At 37.6% G+C, this 21,469-nt stretch overlaps 1 protein-coding gene across 6 annotated transcripts in view; it reads right to left on the reverse strand.

Annotated features, from left to right (window-relative positions):
• Positions 1–21,469, reverse strand: part of MBD5 (methyl-CpG binding domain protein 5) — a 146,659-nt gene that overhangs the window by 78,097 nt on the left and 47,093 nt on the right. For all 6 annotated transcript variants that reach the window (XM_042784030.1, XM_042784028.1, XM_042784029.1 and 3 more), the window contains exon 2: positions 17,310–17,407. The gene's annotated coding sequence lies outside the window, so the exon portion shown is untranslated. The remainder of the gene's footprint in view (positions 1–17,309; positions 17,408–21,469) is intronic.

Below are 21,469 nucleotides of genomic sequence, written 5' to 3' on the forward strand. Positions count from 1 at the left end.
AAATGCCTAACCAAGTCATGATACAGAATATGAACATTGCTAAAAAAGTTGTAACGCTGTAAAAGTTCACATAGGTAATAGTTAGCTGTTACCAAGTGGAATGACTGAATTACTAATTTTTAAGTAGGGGTCCAAATAGTCAACACAAACCAGATACAGTCTCCTGAATTATTTATTTTTTGAACTATAAACACGTCCTCTGCTAAACTACCAAAATTAAGAATCTACTCATGCTGCTAGATCCTCATTTTGAGTACCAGGGCTTTGTTACAAAGCGGTGTAAATTTACTCAGGGTAAGAATTTATCCTAAAACATACACGAAACTTGTAAATAGAAACAGTCAAATCATTTGTCCATAACTGCTGCAGCTCAATTAAGTACACTATGATAAATACAGTAGGGTAAAAAAAGTTTGTACTTCAGCACCTTCAAGTATTTTAGGCAGCAGATAAAAATGAACAGTTGAAAACATGTTTTTTCTTTAAATAGACTTTTGGTTTATTCTTCCAAAGAAACCTCAAATACAGAAAATATGAACTCATCTGCACAGAAATAATACTGCGCCCTAGCATTCCTCATATTATCAACAAGAGCTATTGTTATACCCATGTACCAAAATATTTTATCAGTATTTCTTCCTACCTGATATAACCAGGTAATTTTGTGGCAGAGTTAATTTGATGGCACAGAGTAAACTACCTTTTCTGCTTTATCAATTTTATTCATTGTCTTATTCGAAATACAAATCCACCAGCAAACTCTACATTTCTTGCAATTGTACACTGAATGGCAGCCTGGGCCCTCGCAACACAGGCTTTGAAGATGAAAATACATTTATGCACAGGTATTAAAGAGCACATGTCTGCCAAAGCAGTGAGATTTCACATTGGTCTTCTATAGTCTTCTCAGCTGAACCACACAGTTCTGAACTTTACCAACCGTAGACTATTTAGCACCTTTGTATAAAGTTGGCTGATACGTTTAATAGCAATGTGTTCTTGTCGCATGCTTTCCAGATGCCATTTATGAGAAGACTAACACATAAAACCAATAAAAAGGAATAGAAGCTTGTTTTAATCTCTGCTTTCAAAATTTTGTGCAATTTGCAACAGAAGACAACTTGGAGACTGCCACGTATGCAATGAGGTGTGAAGAGTCATACCAAGTAGGTAGATACAACATATCTTCAGAACAAAGATTTTCTCTGCCTGAAACGTCTATAGACACTGGCAGGGACTGTCACACTATAGAGATATGGCAGTTTTGAGAAGCTAAGGTAATCTGAAAAGCTAAAGAGGGAGACTGTTTTAATTTTTTTTTTTTTTTTTTTTTTTTTTTAAATTTCCCACTGTTAGAGAGTAGCACTTTTAAAAAACTTAATCCATGAAGATTTTTGGAACTATAGCAAGATAATTTAACACGTTATGCTACTATGAAGTTGAGGTCACCCATATCGACACCATGTTTTGCATGAATTTTTAATATCCTTAGCATTATGTTATTTGACATGCATGAAATAATCTCAGGTTAAGCCAAATGGCAATACATTGCATCAGGTTGTATTTTAGTAACTGCAACGCTGCAAGCTTAGCAAGGAATTCAGTATTTCAGGTATTTTGTACTACTGCAAAGGCACTATATGTACATTTACAAACAATAACTGTTATATCAATGGAAAAGTTATTCAGTGATTTACAGGCATAGCACTTAAACACAACTATCAACTTTGAAACCTAGCAATTTGATTTTTTTTCTTTCTTTCTTTTTAGCTGGCGCCAGCACAAGAAATTCTGGCATAGATTGTTTACAGTTTGCACAAAGTTAAAAACCAGTGTTGATTTCCTGGGACAGCCGATTTAAAATTGCCATATTCCTTTTAATTCAGCAAGATTTACAAGAGGGCCATGAAGATTTCTCGTACTGTTAACCGCTTGATTTCCAGCACCCTACAGCAAGGCTCTTTTTCTCTTTCCACTTTATACTAAAGTGGCTTTCTCGCCCTCAAATCACTGAAAAGTGTAACAAGACTTCCTAGAGGCTGTGTGCCTCCTCTCCTCTATATCCCATACACACCATAAGCATGGATAGCCCAGGATTTCTCCGTGGCAAAGCACATTTCTCTCTAGGGGTTGGCTGGACAGCCGTCCATCCGCTTCCTCTACTGGAAGGATTTCAGAAGCTTTTCCACTTTGCCAGGGTGCCCAGTCTGGCAGCTCAGAGCCCTGCTCAGGCTTGAGCATTCGCAGACACCAGCACCCTGGAGTGAAGGTGAAGCACCACGAGAGCTGTCCAGGGAAGTGGTGGAGTCACCCTCCCTGGAGGTATTTGAAAGATGTGTAGACGTGGCACTGGGGGACACGGGTTAGTGGTGGACTTGGCAGTGTTGGGTTTACAGTTGGACTTGATGATCTTAAAGATCTTTTCCAACCTAAATGATTACATGAGGTGCTGATCTTGGATTTGGCAGTGTTGGGTTTACAGTTAGACTTGATGGATGGCCTTTTCTGACCTAAATTCTTTTATGAGTTGCTGACCAAACTGCACTACCTGCCCAACCAAAAACCTAGGCAAAGAACAGGGATAAAAAAAAATTAATAGAAAATGATGCCAAAGAAAGGAAGAGAAGCACGTGAACCTGTGAGGAAGAACTGTGAGTACTGTACAAAGATATGCATGTTTTGGACATGAGAGGGACCAGCTCTTTGTCCTGTTAAACCACAGGTGACTTCTGCAGCCGAGATCATCTCTGCAGACAAATCCTGATCTGGAGATTGAACTGTAAACAAGGGACACAAGGCCCCACTCCGCCCTCCCAGTCCCTGAAAACATCTCTCCTCCCCTGCTCTCCCTGAGGGTGGACAGTATTTCCCAGCACTTCCATACCCTTCAGAACGTACAGAAAGCCAAGAGACTGCATCGAGGACAAACTACTATCTGCTCTTTGCGTGTCTGTGTAACCTCAGATGCTTGATGCTATTCAGCAGGGGCTTTTTTTTTTGTTTTCTAATTATCAATTTATACATTCCCCGAATTTCCTTTTTTTTTTTTTTTTTTTTTTAAAGTTAGGTTGTTATTGAATTCTTTGATTTAATAAAGTCCTAGGGACATAACATAACTATGGGCTTAGGTTTTGTTTTTCATAAGGGACAAAAAGGAACAAGCATCCAATTTATTTTTGTTATCTTCTATTTTAACAGCAATGCTAAACATATTCTTCCATTTTTTGCACAAAGAGCAATACTGCTGTTCAGGTGCATACTAACAGTTACCAGATAGCTCTCTGAAATGTTAATTTTATTTCAACAGAAACATGTTAAGCATAAATACTTTATCAAATGAGAAAGCAGGATGAAATCATGAAAGCAACCAGAACTGAGCGCATATGATGCCAAGGTAAAATATTTTCTAAGTGTCTATGTAATACATCAGATTTCTCTACACTCCTTAGTAAGGGCTCATTCCACCTCCTCCCTCTCTCCCTGCTGCCAGCCCCACCTCCCTTAGCATAGGAAGCAATTCTTCAAGCTGCAGAAAACGAGCTGAAACTCTATTACTTCTAAGTTCGTCATCAGTAATCACCATGCTTTAGCATCACATCTATTATGCAAAACTCACCGTGTGCTCTTTCTACGGGGCAGCTATCACGGCGAGTCCTGCAGCGCAGGTGTGACAATTCCTCCTGCCTCTCTGATCATCCCGCACACGACCTACGGATACCCAACTGCTGAGGGACCCTACCTTTAATGGGGTGAAATTATCAGCTATTAAGCTTCCTCTGGAAGCTTTCTTTGGGAATGCTGCAAAAGCTGCTATGTTTTAAATGCCTAACGAGTCCAAGTTTTCCCAAACTGATTTAACTCAGTTTTATCTCCTCCTGCACACACACCGATATATCGCACAATGGAAACAAGCAGTTTCTCTCAAAAGTCACGGCACAATCTGGGGTTTGAAGCATTGCAAACCACTGCCCACACCATGCAGGTGTCTGTCATAAAAGCACTAGCTGTTGATGTCCTACTATCAAATGCTACAGCCACCACCACACTAGTGAAAAAACCAAACAGTACTTCGCAGAGAATGGAAACCTCCTCCTGGTGAGTCACCAGGATTTTTTTTTTTTTTTTTTTTTTTGGCATCAAGACATATCAGAGCAAATTAACAGCCATGCAGGAAAGCTCTCTTCCTGCATCCCAAATCTCTGAAGCCATTTTTGGACTTGTACACATGAACCACTGCAAAACAACAGATTAAAAGACAGTTTGATTCCTGAACAGGACTGGCCAAAGGCCTTAAATCTTGTACTGCCATCAAAAAACTTCCAAAGATATCATACGTGAAATGTATTGAAAGCTGACTGTTAAAAAATTAAATCAACCAAATTAGGTAGACGGCTAGCCCTACTATTCTTTATTACATAGTTATGGAATGTCAAAGGTAAAAAGCATGCAGGCTCTAGAGATCACCAACATTTGCATTTGAAACTACACCAAAATCACATATTTGAGGGTGAGACGAGTGAAAAGAAGATAAAATGCAAGTTCTTCTAATGTTCAAAGACTGCCTTGAAGGTGTAGCACATTTTTAGCTATTTTAGCATATCTTCTTTAGAAGCACAGATTAGGTCTGAGTTTTTACTGTACTCCTTTGCTTCCAAGTCTTGCAAGTATTAACTCAGTGTTCTCTGCTTTGAGCTTTCAGAAATACTTCTGTATTTTGTTTTACTGTCAAGCCCTGAACTGCCGTGGACAAGGACAAGCTTGGGGTATGCTGCTGCCGTAAGGACAAGTGGTCAGGAGGGAGCAATGCATGAAGACAGGTTAGTAGAACCCCCCTGAAAATGTGGGCCTAGGAGCAAAAATATTTGCCTAGGAGCAAAGGAGTGTCTGGGCAGCCTTGAAAGATCTCATGTGGGCAACTGCATGGTCAGACACCAACTTCTGGAGAGCTCTTCTTCAGCAGACACAGTGAAGGGAACTTTGAGGAGTACATGACAAATGCATACAACATAGATTTGGACAAATCTGGATGTGTCAGAGATTACCCCACCATTTACATTCTCTGGCCAAACCCTGAATCTAGGAATTTACTGAACTAAATCACCAAATTGCAGAAGTTATGGAAATATCTACTAAAAAAATTATCCGTGTTTATTTTCTCTAGAAAATCTTCACACGAGAACCTTGTTAGAAACATCTTCAGTACTCCTCCAAAATCTTTATTTTTTCCCTTTCATTAGAGCAAAAGAATCAAGGAACTTCATGACAAAGATGGCTCCAGCATTTAGTGTTCCTTAACGTTGCCAATGAATAGCTTTTAGATGGGACAAAATACTAGATGAGTTCAAAGACAGATAAGAAAAAAATTAACTGATATGGAATCTCTAGCCTAGAGCTCATACTACAAAACATGCTGTAAAAATACCTAAATGTGTCAAATCCAGAAGGGAATGGTATTTCGAATGAGATGTCTATCCAGAATGTAGCAATGAAACACACTCCAATCAATACAGCACTGTACTTTGTGAAGGTAACTGAAACACTTTTTCAGTTCTGCCATCAATTTCCACAGACTCAGGACCCAACTCAGACTTCAGTAATTGCGTATGAACGACTATATCCTCAAATCTGCCTGGTTTAAAAAAAAAAAATCACCTTTTAATCACCACTAAATGACCGCATTTAATTCAACACCAAAACATATAGTTCAATCTTAGATTCATGTTTCATAAATCTCTATTTCTACCTCAGCAAATAATTTACTGTTGTGTCAGTGCATCCAGTAGGTATTTTGTACGTTGCGGTTTGTTTTTCCACCCCCTCTTTTCAACGAATACATCCCATTATCGTAAATATTATATGAACTTGAATCTAAGGTAAAACATACTCTAAGGAACACAGCCCTGCTATTCAAACACATGAAGAAAAACCTATAGCCCCTACAACCTCACCTTGTCTCCCTTCCCTTCAGCCCACCTGCCAACAAGTTTGGTTCCCAAGCTGAGGGGCTAAACTGGTTTTAGCTTCTTATGTGCTTAATTCTGGATTTAGGGATTGATCGTGGAGAAGGAAGTCAGCCCCTTCTTTCCTTCCAGTCACAAATGTAACTCCCCAGACCCAAACCCAAACGTCACTTAAGGCTTCAGCTGCTCCTCCAGAAGAGCTCCGTAACGGGAAAGGACAGACCGTGCCGGTCAGAGCACCGAGGGATTCTGCAGAAGTCAGTACTTGAGTATAGGCTCTAAATATACACCAATGCAATTTTTCCCTATCACATAATTTCGTGTTTAATTACATATTTGGGGCAGCACTAGCCTTAATAAAAGTTCAAAAAAATCTCTGAGTTCTATGTAACATCTACCACGTTGTTTCTATCAGCAAGTTAGGGGATAAAGCAGTAAGGCATCTCAAGTAGTATAGCTGCCAACTCAGTCCTCTATGCATCAATTTTATGCTAGAGAGCCATAGCTAAAGTACGTGAGGCTGTGTTTCTTAGCACACAGTTTGGCAAATCATTTTCACGTAAGCAGCTTTCACAAACTTTTCTCAATTGGCATCATTTTTTTCTTTTTGCAAATAGTGCAAGAAAATGCAAAAGCACCACTACAGCTAAGGGAGATGAAGAAAATATACCACCGTGTAACAACAACAAGCAACAATGTAATTATAAAAGATTTACTGTGTATGAGCAAAGAGAAAATAGTTAAGTACTTCCAGATGAGAGCGCTCTTCATTTTACACAAAATGCAATTTCTTACTATTATGGGTAATTAAATATTGAAATAGTTTTCTAGGTGAAATAGCGAGCTCACTATCACTTCCAGACCTTGAAACAAGATCAGGTAGCTTTTGAATAGGCAAGCTTTAATCCAGGTTCTGCGAAAAGTGATAGTCTGCATGCTGAAGGAAGACAGAAAACAGTCGCTCTGGTCTCTTCTGGCCTTTGGGTTTTTAAAATCCCTTACTCTTCCTTAGATGCCAAAAAAACCCTGCAGGACCTGATCTGGGCAGGAAACTGAAGTAAGCAGAGCAGGTACACAGATGGAAGATGCAACTAGAGAAACCTATGTCCAGCTGAAGTCATCACTCCCATCTTCACCGGAAGACACGCTTTCGCAACAAGTATTTCTAGTTTGAAAGCACTTCACCGTTGATCGGCTGCACTTCACTCTTTTTGCAGAAGTCCTTAAAATAGAACTCACAGCGTCTGCTGGCGGCTCTGGGAGATGCAGCCCGCGCCTCCCCGGGCGAGCACCAGCTGATGTGGAGATCCTGGATCTCCGGACCGCGCCGCTTCAGTCCCGGCAGCTTCTCCCGCCCCCCCGCTCCCTGCAGCTGCAGCCAGGCTGGGTCGTTTGTAATTATAAACCATCTTTTACTGTCTCTGATGGAATTTTAGCCTTGCATTCCTGTAGCCCGAATCAAAACTATTCGTGAAGGATGTGTAATTTTATATGTTTAGATGGGACAATCACGACAATCTAATCTGAGGGCATCAAACCTCATTCGGAAACATCTGTGTCAAACCAGCGGCTTGCCCTCTCCTGGGAGAGAGGGGATTTCATAACGCCGCGATCTTACAGCTGAACAACACAGTCCCACAAACTTGTTACACTGGACACTGAACTTATTTTTTTTCAGTTAAACTGGCAATGACAAGATTTTCGCTAAAATGTACCAGTGGATCATCCCAAAGCAGTGGCCCGTTTTGCCAACACGAACCTAGAAAGATAACGTCTTATGCCCTAGGAAGGCAAAGCCCCCACCATTTTCCAAGATCTTTTGTGCTGCCAAAATGAAAGATCAACACTCTGCTGTGAACACAAGGCTGTTTTTGGGGGTTGTTTTTTTATTTTTTTTTTTTTTTATGAAAAGGGACTAAATAAAAATAGGTGTGTTCAGGATGGTACTCCCACCACCTTAAACAAATAGGCAATGAGGGTTTTTTTTTTGTTTTGTTTGTTTGTTTGTTTTTGTCACTTGAAATAGCATACCTATCTTTAAAGCTTTGAAATGTATTTCAAATTTTCGATCATCGACAAAATGCAATTTCAGAAAAATCAGGAAAATCATCATTCTTACGTATATACCACCTCTTCATCATAATTTCCACTGAAAAGATATTAGAAAGAAGTCTTTCAAGTCTGAAGCAAACAGACAAAATCAACTGAATTGAATCAACACATTTGGCAGTAACCCCCAAATTTTATACCATCATGCTGAGGAAGGTGCCTGGCTTAGTTTTGACTCTTCTCAATTCTTTCTAAAAGAAGACATTGTGTAAAATAGCTGTTTTTTACAGGATTGCAGGTATGCAGATAAGGTACCAGGGCTATCCACAGGCTTAATATTATTCATGACAGATGGCAAAATCTTCTAAATAGTGGCAATGTGGCATTTTTTTAAAGTAGCATAATCTAAATCAGCGATTCACTAAATTGCTACACTGGAAGACACACATTTTGCAGTTTCATAATATGAATGAATTTGCAGTGTGTTTTTAAAGTGCTCCTTTGCAGGAAGAACAGTGCTTTTTGCTAGCATCACCAGTTCCAAATAATTGTTTTCCAAGGATCACAATCAATTTTAATAAATATTAACTTGATCAAGGCATATGCATAAATTTCTGTTGATATAACAGTTAAAGACAGTTTATGAAGATTTCTACACTTCAAATGGTATTAGAATGATATTTGGGTAAAATGATCTACTGATCAATCTTCTACATAGACAAAATAATACACTAGTATCATCTAAGTTAATATTGAATTCATCGTGTTTTTCAGCTAGCAGCAGTTACCTAGTCTTCTGCAAGTCAACAGAAATACTGACATTAAATTTTAATCAATTAAAGTTTTCTTACTTTTGCCAGCTGTGAAATTTCATACTACCCACGAGGTACTCGATAACTTCACCAAGGTCTCCTGAATATAAATATCTGGGATTTGTTAAGTCTGTAAAGAGGCCAAAAGTTGGCATGCAACGAACGACTAAGTGCTCCCTTCTCCTTTCTAAAAAAATCAAGATCTTTATTCTGTGTTGTTCTTAACTAATTACAGAGATGTTGAATGGGAACACTCAGTGCATGTATCCAGTATGGAAGACATCTTGCTTTTTCATAGCTACCAAATGCAAAAGCTGAGGACTTTGACTAATACCAGTATCTATCTGTTGAATTTCCTTTCAGACTATGTAATACTATTTCTTCTTCAAGAGATGAAATTGTGTAAAAAAAAAAAAAAAAAAAAATCTAAAGCATATGTTTAATGGGTATATATTTATTTTTATACTATGAGAATACAATATAAACTGAAAGCTACTATATGAGAACTTCATTCAACACAATGAGTATCTTGGAGTCAGAACACCTACATGTCAGACTATTCCAGGCTGCCATTATGCCTACTGTCAACTGTTCATTTGCCTACAGAATCTATCCTGTGAAAATGTCACTTGCTGTCACTCAAATGCTTAAATTATGCTTGAGATAAAAAGAAAATTAAAGGAAAAAAGATATATACCTGAACCAATATAAATTGGTTATATAAAGTATACATTAATTGGTTATATAATAACATATAAATTGGTTATAAATATTTAATATATATATAATACTGGTTATAGAAAGTAATGTATGTATCTACTGGTTCAGTCTACACTGGAAAATGTATAAAACTTCCAAACAAGTATTAGTAGCATAAGCAAAAACGCCGTGTTACAATTATCTAGGTGAGGTTAAATTATAGACATTATGATACATATAGTATAGATGATACAGTTTTCCTCTTCTGCCTTTTATTGAAGGTACACCTGTGGCCAGGTTTCCTCCTTCATTTCCCATTCCCTTTGTCAGGACAGCACTTAAATGAGAATTCTGTCATGTAGCTACCTTCTCATAAACTATTATCAAATCATACACAAGATTCAACGAGCATTTCCACTTATGTGTCAATAGTATAAAAATAATAGCATTTTGTTTTTTAACATCTAAACAACATGCATCTTATAGTTACTTTGGAAAATTCATGCTGGGATCTGTGTCCTAAATAGTTTTAGTTCCTGTATTAAGGACTCAACATATGGATGGAAGTGATCAAAAAAGATGACGTATTTTAACTTTTTATGATAGCTTTCAAATGGAAAGTTTACTCCATCTATCCTTTTCCTAAGCTCGAGTATTTTTGCCCCCACTCTCAGAGTGGTACCTGTAAGCTTTCACACACTGAGGATAAAAACTAAAAGAAATTTAATGAATCCTTTGAAGTGACTAAACTTAGTTTGGGAGACTAAGTTAAAGTCACCTGTAGCAACTACTGAACCATCTTTGGGAAAATCTCACCTCTCACTAATATTTTTCAGGAACGTGGTAAAAAATAAAAATAAATATTCTGTTTTCAATGACAACTCTGGAGTATCATCACAGGTTTTCAGAAGAAGAGGGGCTCTTCTCTTCAAAAACTTTGTGTGAGCTTGAATTTAAAAGCATCACTGGCTTTAATTTAAAAGTGTTTCACTGAACTGGGATCCTTTAGAGAAAGAGACAAGGATGTCTGAGATTCACTGAGCTGGATCGGCAGAAACTAACTGGGGTAGGGATCTCCCTTTAGCAGAGATTTGCTGACAGAGGTCAGTTAAGAATCTGAAAAATGACCATGCCTTGTTTAAAGATAAACCAAGAAAAGCAAGAATTAGTTTAATTTCAGAGCTCTTTATTATTGTAGGAAAGCTGTTGCGGCTACACTTAGAATATATAGATCGTGGTTCCTGGTGGTAAGAGGCCAGATCAGATGTGGATAAGCGCTGGTGATCCAAGCTGAACGTGCCAGCTCCAACCCGGGGCTGGATGCAAAGCCGTGGGAGCGCCAAGAGCTCGTCCCTTCCCACCAGTCCCTTTAGAGAACTGAATTCTTGCTGAACTGGAACGGACCGCGAACAGCTCAACACGGAGCCAAGGAAAGCTCCCACACCCTCTCCGCGCACATTATAACGAGGGCAGAAACAAGGAGAAAGGCCAACTTGGCCAGGTCTTTGCTGTGAGGACACTTGGAGCGGGGACAAGCACCCCCAGGTAAGAATCACCAGCACCAGTTATCCAAACCAACCACTGGCTGATGAACCACAGCACAGAAACCTCTCTTTCCTTTTATTTTCACTTTCCTTAACCATTTCAACAGATTCGCATCATTATAGTGGTCCTCCAAGGATGTGAATTTATAGTAAGAGGAAAATAAAACTAAATTAAATAGCAAACCATAAAAAAAAACACCTTCACAACCTTTCAGACCACCTTCACGTAAAGAAAAAACAGTAGTTTCTTAGGCTTTCACTAACAGCTAAATTTTAAATTTGCTACCCTTGAGCTTCTTTTTAGAGCACTGTTTTTTCAGAAGGAACTATGAAAACAAAAATTGAGGATCTGAATTTAGTTTGGTGTTACAACAGACAAGAATAATTCAGCTTGCCTTAGATACTACATTCTAATCACATTCTTCCTTTAAATATATTGTGTAATTAACAAATAATGACAGTAGCTCTTATCTGTTATTTTAAACCCATAGCTCTTTAAGGAAAAGCAAAGATAATGTGGCTTTTACTTCACAAAATTTTCTTGATGTATTACAGGAAAAAATAAGGACAGCTATTTGTAAAACTTTTTAACACCATTGGACAGTAATAACAAAAAAACCTCAAACCTTCTGGAGATATCCAGGCTACTGTAATTATATGAAGTCAACTCTCAGGCAACTAATTCAGAAACTGTGTGCACGTATGCTTAGCTTCGCTAAGAATAATGATACATGAAAAAAAGATTAGTTTTAACATATTTGCTATGATGTTATTAATTTTAAAGAGAGAGATGCACAGCGGTATCAGAAATTTTTGCATTACTTAATATTTAACTTTGAAATTACAATTAAACCACTGAGCTTGATTAATTTGGTAACAATACAAAATTGTTGGGAATATTTACTTTTGTTCAGGGTGCCCGCTGTTCCAATTTTTCAAGATGGAAAGCCCTTGTAGTTTGAAATACTTATTTACAGTATTTGCTTCCGGAAAAAGTTCAAAACGTCAACCCGTATTTTATTTGAAAATTGTTTCAGAAGGACCAGTTGGAAAAGAAATGGGGACCATTTGAAACAAACTCCTTGGTCTGGTGAACTGTGGAAAACTTGGCAGAAGGGGTACAAAATTTGTTGCTAAGGCAGAGAATGACCTATCAAATCTATTATATTTGAAACATACTCTAAAATTTGGCTCTAAAATGTACCTAAGAGTAGTGATATTGCAAAGCAACTTTGTAGGAATAATTTTTTTTCCAAAATCGTTTAAACAATTTTTGTATAAATACCTTTCAAATTAAGTAGGTTTCCCTTTATTAAATTTAAGAAGGTAGAATTAGTTTATACCTTCCATTAGAGAAAGTAACTTGGGATTTCACAAAAAAACAGCCCTTTCATATTAGAAGTTGAGAAAGAGAGACAGAAAATTGACTGTTCTTAGAAAAACATTAAGGCTTCAGAAAAGACAATTGGACTCCTTGGTTTTAATGACAATTCAGGAAAAACTGTCCGTCAATCTGGACTGCAGACTGCTTTAGGGAGAAAAATGATGCAACACGACACTGTTCCTTCTCTGTCTTAGAATAACTACAATCAAAACATTAGTAATGACACAGTTCTAAGACAAACTATTTAGAGAGGCACTGTGCGTGCAGTGCCAAGTCATATGTTATATACTTCAGTATAATTAAAGAGCCTTAGAAATTCTGAAGTTTGGACAGTGAGAGGCCTGATTTTGTGCAACAATATATCACGAGTCCCAAAATTACGCAGTTCTGAAAGTTCTCAAAGACTACATGGCCTGCAGCTGGAGATGGCCCAGGGACTAAACAAGTCTATCATCGCACAGTACAAAATTCTATCTAGCTACTAGAATTTTCCATGTACTGTTTAAAAAGGTAAAACACAAGAAATAGATGTAAGCCTCACGCATCCTCCTTAAGTCTGCATAACCAGTTTTCTGTTTTATTCATGCTTTATTTCTCTGACATGTTTTTGCACCCTTCTAAGTGATTACCAAGAAAAAATATTATGAGGACTTGTAATGTATCGTTCTGGTTTCTTTCACATGCTGAAATAAATAACACAAATCAATAAGTGTGTCCTGGTTTTGGCTGGGATAGAGCTAATTTTTTTTTTTTTTCCTCCTTAGCAGCTAGAATAGAGCTGTGTTTTGGATTCAGTACGGGATTCGATACGAGAAGTATGTCGATAATATACTGATGCTTTTAGTTGTTGCTAAGAAATCAAAGACTTTTCAACTTCCCACGTCCTGCTAGTGCACAGGTACACAAGAAGCTGTGAGGGAGCACTGCCAAAACAGTGGACCCAGATTGGCCCATGGAATATTCCACATCATCTAACGTCATGCTCAGTGTATAGATAAGGGTTGATTGGGAAGCATGCTCATGCTTCTGGGACCGTGGTTTCAGGATTCTGTCTTCTCCAGGATCACTAGCTGGGAATGGGCTGGGCATCAGTCAGCAGGGGGTAAGCAATCACACTGCATTACTCATTTGTATTTTCTATTATTACCTTTTTTATTTTTTTTTGTTAATTTATTTCAGTTATTAAATTGTTTTCATCTCAACCTACGACTCTCCTCACCCTTACCCTTCCAATTCCCTCCCCTGTTCCCCAGGGCAGAGGAGGGTGAGGAGCGGCTGCGTGGTGCTTGGCTGCCGGCCGGGTTTAAACCATGACCAAGTGCCATCTTACTCTACAGCTGATGAAAATCCCCAGCGTTCACGCTAAAACTGCTATACGCACATTAAAAATACCCATAAATTCCAAATTGTTCTCTACTGCACAATTTAAAGCTTTTTGAAACATAGTTTTGGAAATGGAAAATTTCCACGTATGTACGTACTACAGCAAGGACACCATTTGGCAGACCATTTGACCTTCCTAGCGCAGCCCAGAGGCACTTAGCTCCTCCGTAGCACTTCACAGTCATGCCGGAGCAGCGACAAGGCTGCTGTACTGAAGTTGACTCGCATCAGCCAACTCAGAGCATGGGCAAAAAGATGTGCAAACCTTCCATAGCCATCTGTGCAGACTCACCTTGATAAAAAGGGGTGCAAATCTGGAGCCAGAATAGAACCGTAACTCTGGAGAGTAAATGAAATGAGGGAAGACTGGTACTGTGTAAGAATGGATAATGAACTTGAAATGGCAACTGGCTGACATTAGAAATTACATGGATGAGGGAGAATGGAAAAAGAGATGCAGGACACGAGGCATCCACGGAACTAGGATAAAAGTAAAAATGGCCGAATGTGAAACTGAGAACCAAGAAGAATGAAAGACTTCATGACTTCAAAAGATGTCTAGGCGAACAAGCCACTCGATTCCTACGCTCGTCATGGAGGATCACTGCTCTCACTTTTCTGGCTTGAAAGAACCTTCATGGAGTGAGTACCCCAGTTCTGTAACTACTGTAAAAAGTATACAAACCTCAGCAGCCCATCTACAGAGCTGGCAAAGAAAGCTCCTGGAACTGAAAACATTTCTGCAAAATAACCTGGGCTTTAGAGACTGAGTTTTGCCAAAAAGTCTTAGAGAAAACCTGTTGCTAAAAGGTACAGTAAAGCAAAAAGGCAAATGCTTAATTCTATCTGCAGAATGAGGCCTGAAAATTATATAGTACAGAAGATCTGGAACAACACACCGAACAATTAAAAATACTAGGTAGCTGCGTACCAATTAAATGCCATCTATTTAATGCAAGGATTTCCTTCTATGGAGAAAAATGGCATGTTATCATATAACTAAAGACGGCATGATTATGTACAAGGTACAAGTGGGTGAACCAAGGTCACTAAGGTTTTGAAGTATTAGACTGCAAGCACAGTAATGCGTATTAAATACAAAAAGCCCTTGCATTTAAAAATAGATCAAATGGAATAGAAACAGTGTCTGCACATACCTACACAGCTGTGAACGTTTTAGAATTGGTAGACAAAGAGAGTGCAAAACAAAAGCTAAGATGCTGAGAATGAGAGCTAAATGCTTTTTTGGATTTTATAGAGGCATTCTGAGGTTTATCCACATGTACATATTAAAAGTTTAAGGAAATAACTGGTAAAACATTAACCTTCCAGAAATAAATACTTTCCCTGTCCCAGTTTTCCACATACATGAAATGTTTCTTCTTAACCCAAATACACACTTCAATAATTATTACCCCAAAACATTTGGTTTTCTTTTACCAAATGTTGTAGGTCCCCATTTTAGAACAAATAAAAACACGCACAAAGGGCTCTCCTTGAAGCAAACAGCAACAACAAAACAAACCCAAAAATTTCACCTCAACATGGCAGAGGTATAAATAACCTCAGTCAGTTCAGTAGTGTTTATCTTTTAAATGGAAAAGTCTTCCATTCTGGGGGTCAAAAGAAGAGGAAAAAATTAAAAAAGAAAAGAGAATTGCTTTCATTTCTTTCTTAATTTGAGCTTTCCTCTAACAAACAGTTACTGTTTGTTTCCTTATTTTAGGTCATGTAAGTCAGTTATGTGTGCCGTACTTTTTAACTCTTTCCCATTTGCTGTTCTCTTACAGCATCATCTGGGAGCTGAGAAAACCTAGAATGATGTAAAACCCTGTGGAAACAGGGCTGTGTTAGCCCAGATGCATCTGCCCGTGCCCACTGTATATGACGATATACAACAAATAACCTAATATCTTAGTGCCCTTGCAGTTAAACCTGGGCTGAAAAAAAACTCAAAAAAAGTAAAAAGGGGGTTTCATAGGAAAGCTCTGATGTATCTAAAAGGATACTAAGGAGCAGTAGAACAGAAATGCATTACGAATGCTACTGAAATGAGGTACTTAACTTCTGTAACAGAGAAGTGAGAGAGAACTGTGACCCTGTGTGTCCCAGCCCTGATGCTCCATCGGGCTGGGGCTGTGCTAGCTATGCAGCTCCAAGAATTTTCTATTCATGCTGCTTGAAAAATCAGTTATAAAGATCTGCAGAACGAACCCTTTCCCAGCAGATCAAGGCTGCCCAGACATGCCTAAAGGAAGAAAATTAGTTATGAACACTGAACAGACTTTGTCCTAAATACATCGGTTTTCACTGTGTTGCATCGCATGGTGTTGCACCGCAGGTGAGAAGAGTATCAATAGGGCCACGACATCCTAACAACACTGTGAGTTCTATTCTTCAAATAAACAGCCAATGAGAGCTATTCAAAGTTCAGATTTGAAAACTAAGTAGCTTATTCATGAACTTATTCATCCTCTTATTAAACAGCATTTTACATGCTTCATTTTGAAAAGTCTCAGATGAAGTTGCCATATTCAGAAGTTCAAAAATGGAGCTGTACCCTCATTTTGGACCTGTCTACTAAAACAAAGAAAAGCAAATATGTAAATTTCTAGTGAATTAAAGTGCCCCATTAGGAGTTCAATTATATTCTGAAATTATGTCTTAATTGGTTTGCTCATAGATGAGCTGTACAGCTAACCAAAAATCTACTGCCATATAATCATCACTAAATTTCAGATATTGCCACACATTAAATTAACAGCAGATAATGAGTGGGAAAATTAGCTCTATTTCCATAACAGAAAAAAATTCTTCCCATATTACCTAGAGTGTTTTATATAGTTAGTTTCAAAATAGATAAAATAGTACACAAGCAGAACTCTCCTGAATATCTAATGTTTATTTTGATCAGAAGTCCACACATTCAAAATAAATAGTACAAGCAGAGTGCACATCAGATTCCCGACTCTAATATTTAATTAAAAAGAAGTCATATTTCTAAACTTCTATAGAAATCTTGAAAAGATTGACCACTATTTTACTTTGCGTGTTGCTGGCTATTTATTTCCATACAACTTTTGTCTTTTTGAGTAGCAATCCCTATGCCCAACTACTCTTCAGATTTTAACATATAAGGTATTCCTGGTTCTCATCAATATCACACACAGATACTGCAAATGATCTGCAGTTCAAAAATCTCATGAGAAAGGAGAATAAGGAATAACATTAAATGCAGAAAAAAACAAGCTATGGACTCACATTCTTGTAACTAAAAGGAGGGAACGAAACAAAGCTCCTTCTATATAGCTTATTTTTCACTTTAGTAGGATAAATAAACTTATCCGAAAAAGTTAAAACTTTTGGAAGTATAGCCAGGCTCCTGAACTTCAGCTGATGTTCAGTTTTGGTTACTTTTGAGGTGAAAAACTAGCTTGTTACTTATATAAAAATGTGTAATATAGATTGGTTTACTTACTTTTGCTGTCTGAAGGAAACAGATTTCAAAGATCTTGTCTGTAAATGATATATTCTTCAATATTTATGTCTCCAAAGACCACCATCGTCAATAAGGATCTGAAGAAAAACAGAAGAAAGCAGTCTATAAGTTAGCTGCAACTAGACTAAGGAAATTTTTAATTATTTATTTACTAAGGAGGCACAAAGTAAAATTGTGCATTTCACACAATACATGAATTTATTAGCTGCTGTTAAAAACAAACAAGCACCAGAACCATTACATGGAAAGGTATTTACCTACTTGAGGTATATATTTATATTGTGTATTTAAGAGTAAATACACAAACTTGGGAAATTCACTGTTATCTTACTAAAATAACAACAGCAGTAATCATCCCGTGAGTTAAAAATTAGAAAAGACAAATAAAATGACAAATTACTATTGAAGCATGTTATAATATAAGAACTAATAGATTATAAAAAGTTAAACCACCTCCCTAAACTTTGAAAAGCCAGACTAAAGGTAACTTTAAGACAATGTCCCTAAAAAGGCCAGTTACGGTTTTAACAAAAAAAAATCCCCATTATTCAACAAGTATAACCATACAGCATCATTTATTAGTGCTGCTTTCATATTTCAGTACTGTATTAAAAAAAAAAAAATTACCATGCTTATGGTAAGGTCAGCATCAAATGAACTTGCCTGTATATGTACTTCATTTGGAATCAACTTGTGCTAAAATGCCCAATAGCTACTTTTTTTTTTTTTCCCCCCCAGGTCTCAACCTTTTAAAATGAAAGATAAGCCATTTGTCTATTACAACCACGATAAAATTTCCACAGAGTAGTTGAGACTGCCAGGAACCTCTGGAGAACATTTATTTCACCCCGCCTGCTCATGCAGGGCAACCCAGAGCTGGTGGCCCAGGCCCGTGTCCAGCTGGACTCTGAAATCTCCACAAATGGAGACTCCACGGCCTCTCTGGGCAACCCGATCCGGTGGTCAACCACCCTCACAGTAAAAAGGTGTTTCCTGCTGTCCAGAAAGTCCTCGCATTCTCTGCTCTGGGGAACGTTTCCTTAATGAAGGAACTTCAAAGCACAGCTGTGTAACATCAGACAGAAAGTTTGAGAACAGGCCTAAAGTCAGTATAACCAGCCCTTCTGTACGTGCTTGATGTTATATAGAAAATTAAGCCCCACACCAGTACCTGTATAACCTGACATACTTTTGAAATCTTTCAGTCCTCATTTAGCAACAGATGCAATCAACTAGAAGACTAATCAAGTCAAAAAGCTTTTCTCTTGTAAACAGTTTTCCCCTCTACTCAGTCGATTCCACTTGGTTTAGTCTTTCTCAGATTACTGAGGAATCCAACTCTGGAATAAGCAAAACCTTTTGCTGATTCCAGATAGTGTACAACCACAGCAATCCAACTTGAGTTAACACAAGCAACTAATTCATCTTGAATATATGATTTTTTTTACAAGGCGATTAATCTATTTACTCATTTATTTATTTGCAGGCCTGGGACACCCGACTGCCAGCAGTCAGAACACATGTGTGAAGGTGATCAGATCATCAGATCACTTAGCAGGCTCTGTGGACAATTTATTACTGCTTAAAGCCATGATAGTTAATATCTCTAATAGCAAAAGTGACAAGTTTATGCAGTTTGCCTAAATCAACGCAAAAAGTTACTTAATTTCAGCTTTATGACAATGCTTTATCTGCATTTCCCATGCTTGTTTCTTCTGAAGTCAATCCAAACCCCCCCCCATCTTCCATCACCTGAAAATAAACACATATCAGATCAACAACTTCTGCAAAATAGCAAGCTATCGAGTACTTAAATGGATACTGCCTGCTCTTTCTAGTGCTTCCAAAATTTCAAATCCTTGTAGAAAAAATAACTGTCAGATCATTCTCTGAAATAAAATTGCATAGGCCATACCATGATTACGCTAACTCTCTTTTTCTAATGAAAAATCTGAAAAAGAAATTGGATGTACACCGTGCCTTGATGCTTGCCAAACTGAGAGTTGATAGGTTGGTATGGGGAAAAAAATTCCAGATACAAAATGACCCTATTAAAGTATTAAAAAGCTGCTGTGTAGGAACTGCAAGCGACGCTGCCCCAGCAGACTGCCATTACATTTTCAGATATGGTTCAAGACAGGGTTGAGGAGCAGGAGAGGAATGGGAAAAAAGTGTTTCAAATAACCTAAGGCTAACAGAATACCTTGAAGTGCACAGAGGCAGCCTGTGAAACAAACAGGCGAACAACAAATTCTGCTGATAAGCTGCTCAAAGTCACCAAACCACCTGATCTAAGATACCAAATGTCGCTGCATGAAGGTAGGCCATATGAACACTGAACCCCAAACAATTACGTCTAATTCAACAGGGTTACATCTTGTGCAGCCATGGCATACGCTTCTTTTGTTATCTATGCTTGGCTTTGGCTGTACTTTGCTTGTTTTTTATGCCAAACCAATAAAGTCAGAGGAATAAACTGCTACGGAAGCCAAAGCAGAATCCATCAACAGATTTGTTTAATAAGTTCAGCACGGAAGATCCTTATCAGTGGTTTCAAACCAGAAAGCACACCTGCTGACAGGGAGATCTTAAAATTGACGATGCACTGAGAACTGGAGTAAAAATCAGTTTTTTAAAAGGAGAACACGTAATATGGAGCAACTACAGGGAAATGAATGCAACATTTCATTGTGCCATTTTAAACAGTTATTCTTCAAAGTGGTTCAGAGTCTGTGATTTGTTTTCCCTAAAAGCGACTTTGTGCACGTAATTCAGTGTTGAGGCTTTCTATCAATTGCCCTTCAAACTTAGCATGCAATGTTCTTAAGAAGTTGAATCATACCCAAATCTCCTCAGATTTTTGAAGTGCCACTGAAAAGATTTTTTTATTTTTTGCCTGACAAGTAAATCATTCTCACTTTGCCTTTTGTATTAATAGAGAATATTTTCTTTTTTTTGTTGGCACTGAACTGCACAACCAAAATCCAGATATTTCAACTCTGCTCCCACTGCAGATGTTATTTCTGATCAGATTTTATCATCTTTCTCTCGTATATAACAACTGCAATGATTGTAAGGGTACCATTAATTTTGTTCTCAAAACCGTTAAGCCTTCTCAAAGGAGTTTGAGCATCACGTTACAGGGAAAAATGTTCCTGTGTTGAACCACATATTTCAGGGGAATCTTCTAAATCTCTTGGGACCTGTTCATTTTGCTGAATGTCACCCAGCCATTTCGTTATTTTTTCTTCACATGATTTTATGATAATCATCCTAACAGCCAGAAGGAGTCACTATGATCTCATCTTCAATTAATGTGAACTTACCAATGAAATGAAAACAGTTTCTTTTTAATAACACATTATCTTATTTACAGTATCTGATTCCAATATGCCATTTGACACTGACACAAAAAAGACACAGTTGCATAGCATTAGAAATAAAGGGACAGTCACAATAGGACTCAAACCAGACATTTTCTGTCTTAAAGAAAATATGTATTCTGTTTTTTTTTTTTTTTTCCAAATTCTCTAGCACCTTGTTTTGAATGTTGTTCCCCTAAATATCCTAGAGTATGAAGAGTTGGTTCTACAAGATTCTGCATCCTAGTCTGGTGCCAACCCACAAAACATATGTCTCTGCTCAAATGTAAGAATCTGTTTTGATTTTTTTTTTTTTTTTTTTTAAATTTCTTCCTGGACTGGGGACAAAACATTTATTTAGATACAACTCAACATTTAGAATCTTCTGAGATATGAAACTTTCTAAACCCCAAATATAGTTTTGTTAATTTATTCTCAAACAGCAACTTTGAAGAAGCTAAACTGTCTGAACACATGACAATAATCATTCAAAGTAAATTCTCAAAAATGACTGGGGAAAAATAATAAATTGTTTCTAGACATTATTTTTTATGCTCGTGGGTGCTACTAAGTCTTAAAACCATCACATTTATTTTTAACCTAAATATTTTATTGCATAGCTATGCAAAAACATCAATATGTTTTTCTAATGTCATAAGCTTCCCATTTGTTCCCACTGTAAATAGCTCTTGCGTTCTATTTTTGTATTATTTGGGATAAGGTAGATTTTCTGCTATTATTGACACAACAGCACAAAGTCTTGTTCAAACAATTTAC

Source organism: Tyto alba, unplaced genomic scaffold (assembly GCF_018691265.1).
Source record: "Tyto alba isolate M040663 unplaced genomic scaffold, T.alba_DEE_v4.0 Super-Scaffold_7, whole genome shotgun sequence".
Lineage (NCBI taxonomy): Eukaryota > Metazoa > Chordata > Aves > Strigiformes > Tytonidae > Tyto > Tyto alba.